Genomic DNA, 10,898 nt, shown 5'->3' with positions numbered 1-10,898 from the left:
CCCTGCCCCCTAATTCCTCTTTTGGAGGCAATCAATGTGATCAGTTTTTTGAATTTTCATCAGGAGATACTTTCGTAAATGTATAAACATAATACATGTATTTTTTCTTTTTTACCTAAATGAAGGGATATTGTATACATTGTTGATTTTTTCATTTAGTTACATATCTCAGAGCTTTTTCTATATAGTTCACGAAGAGATTCCTCATTCTTTTTTTATGACTGCAGGGTATTCCATCATATGGAAGTACCATAATTTAATGTGGTCCCTACTGATGAATATTTAAGATTTTTTCCAATCTGTTGCTTTTACAAAAAATTTACCTATATCTTAGTTTGTCTGTAGGACAAATTCCTAGAAGTGGAATGGCAGAGTTAAAAATTATACGTATTAGGAGAGAGATTCTGCTCTGCCAGTCTGATAGGGAAATTGTATTTCCTAGTTCTAGTTTTCACTTCTGAGTGTGGCAGGGGCAAAGCCATGTGCACACTATAGCTTTTTTTTCCTGGACATACAGCTAAACAATGTTTTCCTGGTCTCTTATATGTTTAGGTAGAGGTCTTATGACATTCTTATCACTAGAATGGGAGCAAAAGTGATATATTACTTCTCTCCAAGACAATCAAGAGTTGGTAGGCCAATGGAGGCCAAAGATCCAAATAGCATGGCTACAAGATGGAGGAAAGCTTCTCTACCCTTAGCAGACCACACAAATGAGAAATAAAACTTTATTGTGTTGAAGAGTTTATAGTTTGTATAGTGTATATATTGTGTTTATACTTGTGTTCGTTCTTATGGCAGCATAGCCTAGCTTGACCCTAATTCAATAAGTAGTCAAACATCATTTATATATTTGAGTCTTGTGTTTGCTTTACAATGACCTTCCATTATAATCCTTTGTCCATTTTTCTATCAAAATCCGTACACTCTTAAGCACCATGCTATATTAAATGAATTGTAGGGTGGTTGCTAGCTCATTGCTGCTATGCTTCGTCGTTTCTCTGCTCTTGAGATTCTTAAAGGTGACTTTATGTAGAATAAGTTTTTGAAATTTCAGCTGTTTGTCTTTTCAATTCTAAGCTCTGATTCCATCTCTAAATTCTGAAATTCCTAAGGGAAATTAGTAGGTGTATTGTATCAGTCAGGCAGACTAGATTACACTACAGTGACAAACAACCCCCAAATCTTAGTGGCTTAAAATAATAAAGGTTTATTTCTTGCACATACTACATGTTCATTGAGGGTTGGTCATGCTTCTTACTCCAGAAACCAGGCTACAGGAATAGCTGCTATCTGGAACATTTCCAGGTGCCCCTGGCAAAGGGCAAAGAGAGCATGGTACAGCATGCTCTGGCTTTTAGAGCAGCTGCTCAGAAAGTTGTCCAAAGTAAGTCCCATGGATAAACCTGAGTTCAAACAGTGGGAAATTGAAATCTTACTATGTGCCTGGAAGGAGAGAGAGAACCAAATTATTTGTGAACAGCTCTATTGGCTACCACATACCCTAATCCATTTGATTTTCTTTTGTCCTTATACATACTTAAGGTATTGTGGAGAACGTTTGTATACCAAGGGGAGAGCAGGAACCAGTACATTCCACACTGGCAGAGAGGAGTACTTTATCACTGACATTGCTTAGAATTGTCGGCATATGATGGTAATAAAAACAGACAGACTTTTAGTTGGCTTTTGTTGTTTTTAAATTCTCTACAGACAATGCAACCACCTATTGAGCTGATTCATTTGGCAAAATAGGGTTATCCACACACTACTCTGCAACCAATTTACCTGTCACTTTACTATGTAACATGGCTTCTTTCCTGTAAACCACACAAATATTTACCAAAAAATACTTTAGAATAGCCCTATCCAATATGGTAGCCACTAGTCACCTGTGACTTAAATTTAAATATAACTAAAAAGTCAGTTCTTCAGTCACACCAGCCACATTTCAAGTGCTCAGGGGCCACATAGGCTACCATATTGGACAGCACAGAAGACATTTTGACCATCACAGTAAGTTCTATCACACAGTGCTGCTTTAGACCCTTGACATTCTTTTCTCCTTTTTTGTGGTACTTCTCAGTAGATAAAGATGAGGCATCTGAAGTCTAGTTTCCCCATACAAAATGTGTCCAACATATAGATTTCATATCAGAATAGTATTTGTTGCTACAGATTTTTAAGGTGTATAATTACCACTTCCATTGATGGGTTGATATTGGGTTTTTGAAAGTTTTGACAAGAGTTTTATCCCAACAGTACTAACTATAAAGAAGGAACTGCTACAAGACCTTTTCTAAGAATAAAGATTTTGATCTAAAAAGATCTTTAGTTTTCCACTGACTTCAATTTGGCCTGCGTCTTTTGCTGTGGTGCTGGAAACTCAAAATAAGTTTTATAAATATTTATCATTTGGAGAAAAAATAATTCTTTGGACTTGTCCTGGAAGGGTCAAGCTGGCCTGACATACCAGTGAGGTGAGGTGACATGCAGCCACAAGCTACATTTTGACCACTTCCCAGAGACTCACCCAAAGTGGCAGTTTTTACCCAGCAGTCCTCTCCTCACAGCCCCATTATCACTGTCTAGTTCACTCTTGGGAATGTGGCTGGACGTTTAGCTTATTCATAGATTTTAGCTATTGCTATTAATGCTGCAGAGAACAGCATCACTATATGTATAGTTTTCAACCTATTTATTTATTTATTTATTTTGAGGAAGATAAGCCCTAAGCTAACATTTGCTTCTAATCCTCCTGTTTTTTGCTGAGGAACTCTGGCCTTGAGCTAACATCTGTGCCCATCTTCCTCTACTTCTTTATGTGGGACGCCTACCACAGCATGGCTTGCAAAGCGGTGCCATGTCCGCACCTGGGATCCAAACTGGTGAACCCCGGGCCACCAAAGCACAAGGTGCGAACTTAACTGTTGGGCCACCGGGCCAGCCCCATCAACCTATTTATTTTTTTTGGTGAGGAAGATCGGCCCTGAGCTAACTCCTGTTGCCAATCTTCCTCTTTTTGCTTGAGGAAGATTGTTACTAAACTAACATCTGTGGCAATCTTCCTCTATTTTTTTTGTATGTGGGATGCCACCACAGCATGGCTTGATGAGCAGTGCACAGGTCTGCACCTGGGATCCAAACCCACGAACCCTGGGCCACCAAAGCAGAGTGCCTGAACTTAACCACTACACCACCAGGCCAGCCCCTTCAACCCATTTTTTTTTTTTTTTTTTTAGTACTTTTTTTTTTTTTTTCCTTTTTCTCCCCAAAGCCCCCCCGGTACATAGTTGTGTATTCTTCGTTGTGGGTTCTTCTAGTTGTGGCATGTGGGACGCTGCCTCAGCGTGGTCTGATGAGCAGTGCCATGTCCGCACCCAGGATTCAAACTGACGAAACACTGGGCCGCCTGCAGCGGAGCGCGAACTTAACCACTTGGCCACGGGGCCAGCCCCTTCTTCAACCCATTTTTATATAAGAAAAGTAAACTTAAAATTGAGGCTCTTAGTGGGAAACACTGATCAAGTTTCCTTAAAAAAGTCTGCTGCAAAGGTGGCATAGTTGGCCTGTGACTTTAAAACTCAAAGCATTCAAATTTAATGAAGCAGCTAGAACACACACTTCAAAGCTCACAAATCCTGGTAAAGAACAACTCACTCCGCCAAAATTGATTAAATCGTTTCACTTAATTGGTATGCTATGAACATCTGAGCTCATTTGCTTGCAATTCTTTTTTTTTTTCTGCTTTTTCCTCCCCAAATCCCCCAAGTATATAGTTGTATATCTTTTTAGTTATATGTCCTTCTAGTTGTGGCATGTGGGATGCCGCCTCACTGTGACCTGATGAGCAGTGCCGTGTCCGCATCCAGGATCCAAACCGGCAAAACCCTGGGCCACTGAAGCGGAGCACGCAAACTTAACCACTCAGCCATGGGACCTGCCCTGCTTGCAATTCTTATTGTCATTTAAAGAGAGGTTTATTATTTAGCAATCTTAGTTAGTTTAGAACAGTAATTGATGGGTAATCTAATTATCACTCATCTAATCACTAAACTTCTATGAGATTGTAAACATACTATTCAGTTCCAAAGGTTATTAACTAAGCTGGGAAGTTTCACTTAGAAAGGAAAATTCCAAAAAATGATCATCCACATTAAGGAATTCTGTCCATTGGCCCCCGGTTGGATTCTGTGCATAGGATCTGTTAGAATCCATTGCTGGCAGCACATCCAGCGTTAATACTGTGATTAGAATGAAAAATTTTTCAATGCTCTGCCCCCCTCCCAATTTAGTAGGTCTTTGATTTGTTCATTCTTACTTAGTCTTTGTATGGTATATGTTGGTAAAATAACTGCTCATAAATTTGCTCCTCTATGTCCTAACTCTACTCTTGTTCTTCCCTCTTATAGTCAGTCAGTGAAGAGACAATTGGAGCTCCCCAAATAAGAGCAATAACAAAACCTAGGGACAATATCAAGAAGTGCCAACCTCAGATATAGAAACCATCACTGAAGATGTTTGCTGCCAACTGAAAAGTTTTCCTATGTAACCCACCCTACAATGTCACTGTAGAAGTTAATATTTTTAAGGCCACAATATCGTTGATTGTTTTTATGTGATTGGTAAGATACTTCTGAAGTTGTGAAAATGCTTTGAGCAACAGCATTACCATTGTTTTGGAGTAGTGCTCTTCCTCTCATTACTCTTCATGAATGTCACCAGATGTTAGAAAAACCACTGCCTTTTTAAATCAAATAAAGCTTTCATCTCAAGGTCTTGTAGATTTGGAACAGGCTGCAAGTGGGTTTGGGTAGCTGGACTATCCAACATTCCCTTGACCTTCTAGGGCTTAGTGGTCACCACTCACACCACCACGACCTCCCCTTAACAGTCTGTAGTGTAGCTGGGACCAGGAGAAATTATTTAAAGTGGACTTTAGTAGAATCTAGAGGGTAACAGGAAGGAAAGAAACAGGCGTACATCCAACTAGACAATCTAGTTTTATAAGATAACGAATACTCTCTGGGACTCTGATCCTTCAGGCAAGCTTCTTAGTCTCTCTTGTGCCTGTTTCTTGTGCCTGTATCTCCCATTATAAACACGAGATAGAATGCTGCGCATTATCAGGGCAGTAGTTAAAGGCAAGGATGCTGGAGCCAGATTGCTTGTGTTCAAACTCCTGCACTCCCATATCATGGCAGGAATCATGGGCAAGTAGCTTTAGGTTTCAATAAGTCTAAATTCTCTTATTTGTATAACAGGTAAAACAATAAACCCAGGGGTTGTCAGTATTTTTCCAATCCTACCTGGGGAGAAGGGGTACTCTGACAGCCTGCACGTCTAGGTCAGACTTTTTAGAGAGAAATATTTCTATAGTGGAACAAAGGGATCTATTAGGTCATGATGGCTCAAAGGAAATTTCTCTTAAGAGCCAATTCTCTTCCCTCTAATTCTGCACTTCTCCAAGAAACCACTTAGTCAATAATTTGGTCTTCCAACTGGACCAGCAATAGCTCTTTTTCTGCAGACCATAGGTCTGGATTGTCAGTTTATATATCATTGATATAAAATGGTCTTATCTGAATACTATTAGTGCTCATTAACTCTCCAATCCCTAATAATTTCTTGGTGAATTGGTAACATTAAGTTTCTAGATACGTACGTAAAGAGTATGTCATATTTGACGTATATATAAAAATAAATCTGTTGCATCTTGACATGATCTAGAAAAAAAATGTTTATACTAACATTTTTCCCTAGAGAAGTTGTAATTTGAGATAATGCCATATATAGAAGCTGACTTCAAATCAGGGACTCCTATGCTAGTGGTTTGTCACAGAAGTGCTCTCAGGGAAAGTCGACAAGGAAAGAGAAGCCGAGGCACAGGGTCAGTCTTACAGGGGGTTGTTTCTGCCTGATCCCACAGGGGAATCCTGGAATGTAAGATGCCTCAGACTTCATCCCAATGCATGGCGAGGAAGCCAGGCTTTCACATTATTGCACTGGTCAGTCATGGGCTTCCGGCCACCCTGGGAGAATGCAAACTCCCAGGTGCTAGAACATAAACTAACAGGCAAAGTGGCACCTGGAGCTCAAGAACAGGCTGTCCATGAGTGTCACAGGTGCAGGCCATTAGAAACAAAAGCACACAGAAGCAGAGGAGGGCAACAGGGAAGCAGTGAAAAGATCCAAAGGGATCTGGCTGAGCATCGACGACGCCTGCCTCACAGTCACAGTGATTTCATTATCTTCTCTCCAGTTGGGGTTTTTCTCTGAAATCATATTCATTATCAATAATTTCTTTGGCCAACATTTCAAGTATAATAAAATCAGTGAACAATTTTGCTTGGATTACCTAGCCTTGGATGTTTTGGAGCTGTTCTTAAAATTTAACGAGTTCTAGGTAAATATTTAAATGGGGTGTTTCAAAACACATTTGCACCACTACTGGGGGCATAATTATTTAATTACATGTAGTCTCTTCTATATACAATGATTTTCTAATAGCCAACTAAATATTGTAATTTCTAGGCCAAGGATGTTCCAAAAAATCTCACATAGCTTAAAATAAATGACAGCATTTTTTAACAAGCTTACCCTGAATCACTTTTAATTTTGAATAAGTAGTAAACATATGTTTGACATACTGGCTAATCAACCATGGAGATTATTCCAAGGAATAGTAAGTTGCTTTAAACTTTTCACATTATTTAATGGAATAGTTAAGATGTAAACTAACGTAATTCTAAAAACCATGTTCCAGGTGACCTATAAAAATTATTTCTATTTTTAAATATGCTTACAATTTGTGGGACTCTTAAACTTCTTAAACATAATGCTAATAAACAAGAACTCTTTTTTTTAATTACAGAAAATTTGGAAAATGCAGAAAATAAAAAATTACCTGAATTCCACCACACAGGGAGAACCATGTAATCATTTAGGCTGCTTTTCTTCCAGTTTCTGGTTTTTTTTTTTAATTAAAAGAAATTATAAAATTTCTGCCTTTCATAATGATGGAATCCATAGTTGGCAGAAGAGGTTATCTAGATAAACTCTTCCTCTGAGGGTGACTAGAAAGGCAGAATGACTAACAAGGCAGAATAAATGCAGACATGTAAGTACATAAAGCAAATAAAGTATATAAATATATATACACAGTAATAAAATAGATTTTTGTTTTTCCTCTGTAAAGGTGGCAAGACATTTGAAAGTTGTGTTAAACACAGGACAATTCCTCAGTGAGTGGGACTTTCCCACACATTTTCAGGATTTCTGGTAACCCTGGTCCCACCCATGAAATGCCAGTAGCACCCCTGACATCATTGTGACAAAAACACCCCCACCAATTTTCACAATGCCCTTGAGACAAAGGAACCACTGCCTTTGAGAATCACTCCTACAGTGACCTGGGGCATAGTTACCTCCCTGAGCTCATTTCTCACTACATCTTTCCTTGCTCCTGCCTCTGCAGCCACATTGGCCTCCTTGCTGTTCCTCAAATTCAGTTATGCATGCTCCAGCTTTAGGCTCTTTGCAATGCTGTTCTCTCTACTGGGAATGCTCTTCCCCCAAATACAGAGATGGCTCACTCCCTCACCTGCTTCAGGTCTTTGCTCAAACATCACCTTCTCAGTGAGGCAAACTCTTTACTGAAAATCTCAAGTTCCCTCATCCTTGCCCTTGGCATTCCTTCTCTCTCGATTTACTTTTTCCTGTAGCATCACCATCTGACATTCTCTGTGCTTTATTTATTGATTTATTGTTTATCTGGCCACCTTCCATCCCCAGAGTCTTTGAGCCCAGTGCAGTGAGGCTTCTGGTCTGTTTTGTCCACTACAATGCTCAAGAAACATTAGTGGGAAGGAGGGGAGGGCAAGGGAAAAGGAAAGCGAAGGGAAAGGAAGGAGAGGGAAGCAGGGAGGGAGGTGGGGAAGAAGAGTGCGCTTCAGGGAGTAGCAAAGGGTCAGGAGACCCAGAATCGCCTCCTCACCCTCAACCAAGCCGTGAGTTCAGAACCCATTGGCTGGTGGTTCCTTGCCCCAAACACTGTCCCATTTTCCCTTTTTCTGGGAATGGGGCAGAGACGGGGTGTTCTATCTAGTCTTTGCCTGGTGCTTTGATGTTTATTATTAGTCAGCAGTGCGTGTCGTTGGGTTTTGAAGTTTTTGTAAATGGAGAGGTTAATTTTGAGGGGAGAAATAGGTAAGAACCTCTATAAGTTATTACACCACCAAAGCCAATTGACTACAGGGGGTTAGAAAGGAGTGTGGCTTAGACCCCTTGATTCTCTTTATATGGACCTGAAAACTCACAACGCATCAGAAGTGATTACAGATATGGCAGAGTTTTTGAGGAGTGTTTTGTTAGTCACGGGACCCAGCCTTTTTTTTTTTCAATAAGGGAGATTCACCCTGAGCTAACATCTGTGCCAGTCTTTGTCTATTTTGTATGTGGGTTGCCACCACAGTGTGGCTGCTGATGAGTGGTGTAGGTCCACACCCAGGAACTGAACCCAGGCCACCTAAATGGAGTGCACCGAAATTAACCACTAGGCCCCGGGGCTAGCCCTGAGGCAGCCTTCACATAATAGCTATTGTGAGAGTGCCTAGAAAATAGGATTCAATGAAAGGGTATTCAATAAACAAAGAAATTATACAATGAAATTTGAGTCATTTGTGTATACTGCTACACCAAACAATATCTGGAAGTCCCTGTCTTAACCTGCGAGATTTCATGAATTGAAGTGTATGTCCTTAACAGAACAATCCCATGTGAGGGCTATGTATTACTGCCTGCCACAAAATAACTTCTATTGTTTTAGAAAGAAACTGGCAGAGAAGACTGCTGGTGCCTCTTGTTGGAAACAGCAGGAACCAGCAATGTGTTTCATTTTACTTCTTTCCATTCCTCCAACACAGAGGTTTCCATGCTGGAAGCAGTAATGCCAACATTATTGGGATCATTCCATTTGTATTTGTGTTAGGCAGAATAATGGCCTCTCAAAGACATCCAGGTCCTAATACTTGAATCTTGTGAATAAACTAAATTACTAAGCAAAGGAGAATTATGGTTGCAGATCGAATTAAGATTGCTAATCTGCTGACTTAGAGACGGAATTTTCTGGGTGGGTCTAATGTAATCACAAGGGTCCTTTAAATATTAGAGGGAGGCAAAAAAACACGAATATCAGAGACGGCAAAGTGAGAAGGATTCCTCTGTTGACATTGTTGGCTTTGAATATGGAAGAGGGGGATAAACCAAGGAATGAGGGGCCTCTAGAAGCTGGAAAAGGCAAGAAAACAGATTCTTTCCTAGGGTCTCCAGAAAGGGGCACAGCCTTGCTGACACCTTGATTTTAGTCCAGTGAGACTCATGTTGGACTTCTGACCCATAGAATCATGAGACAATAAATTTGTATTGTGTTAAGCCACTAAATTTGTGATAATTTGTTACAGCAGCAATAGGAAACTAATACAGTGTTGTTCTGTTGTCTGCATTTGTCATTTAATCTCACATACAGAAGTTATTCTCTCTCCCACCCCATACTTTGAGAAATTTAGTCCTCTCCATGCATGCCAGTATCTTGTAAATCACTTTATGTCAATGGTGCTCAGTGGAGGAAATTTTGCCCCCAGGGAACATTTGGCAATGTCTGGAGACATTTTTGGCACATTTGTCACAACTAGGGGTTGGGGGCCTTGATATTGGCATCTAGTGGGTAGAAGCCAGGGATGCTGCTAAACATCCTATAATGCATAGGACAGCTCCCCCACAACAAAGAATTATCCAGCCAGCCCAAAATGTCAATAGTACCACTCTTGGGAAAACCCTGCTGTGCACATATATCAGCTTATACAATATATGGAGTTGGAGGATAAGTGCCTACATTCAGAGAATTCCTGTATTTCCTCTCCCCTTCCCGCCTCTGCTTTTGTTTTTTTTTTGTCTTGCTTTATACCATGCATTTTCAATGAGGTAGGCAATATTGCCCCAAAGGGGTGAAAACTGGTTCTTGAGGTGCAAAAAAACCAGATATTATAGTAATTTGTGGCCCTCCAGAACTCAATCCCATCTGATAAAATTATATTTCTTAGTACTTTATTTCTCCTATTAGGGAGAATTTAAATGATATTTAATTTTTTTTCCTTAGGTGGGGGATTTTTCATTAGAAAAAAGTGAAGAAACACTCCTTTAGTGTGTCATTAATTCCTTCCAAAGACGAGCTTTTCTTCTGACCTTTTTTGTTAGCTTTAAGGGAAACTCACCATAAGCTGTTAGAGAGGTTGTGTTGTTTAGCAAAGAGTATTAATAATTACATGTTTTTTTAGGCTGGTAAATTCATTTTTAAATTTGCATGCTTATGAGTTTTAAAAAATGTACATAAAGGTGATGTACAAAATTACTGTTCAACTGTTAACATCCAGTTTAAGATGTTCTACCTTGTTTTTAACTTCTTCAATCATTTTTCCTAGGACAGGTCATTAATTTGAAGAAGGAAAATTTAGTAGTATGCCACAATCATGAATATATAACCATAAATGCTAGAAATTCTAAAACAGAATATTTTTAGTTTCACACCACATAATATCTTTTGTTTTTTTGTTAAGCAATAATTCCAAATGGCTTATATGGTGTGTACTAGCAGCCTAATAAATATTTACGAGGACACAATTTTTGGCCTCTTAAAATTTACATATTTATATTATAAATATTAACGATGCTTAAGAGAGATTCTTAGATTTAGCTCATCAAAGAATGGCAAAGTAATGACCTGAACTTGATCTTAGTCCAGAAGAAACGGGGAGAGTTCGAGTGTGTGTGCTTTTCATTTACTCCTTCCTTCCTTCCATCGTTTACGTGCAGAAACTTTTTTTTTCCACAAAGAAAAACTA

Source organism: Equus caballus, chromosome 16 (genome assembly GCF_041296265.1).
Source record: "Equus caballus isolate H_3958 breed thoroughbred chromosome 16, TB-T2T, whole genome shotgun sequence".
Taxonomy (NCBI): domain Eukaryota; kingdom Metazoa; phylum Chordata; class Mammalia; order Perissodactyla; family Equidae; genus Equus; species Equus caballus.
Note: the sequence above shows the minus strand (reverse complement) of the source record.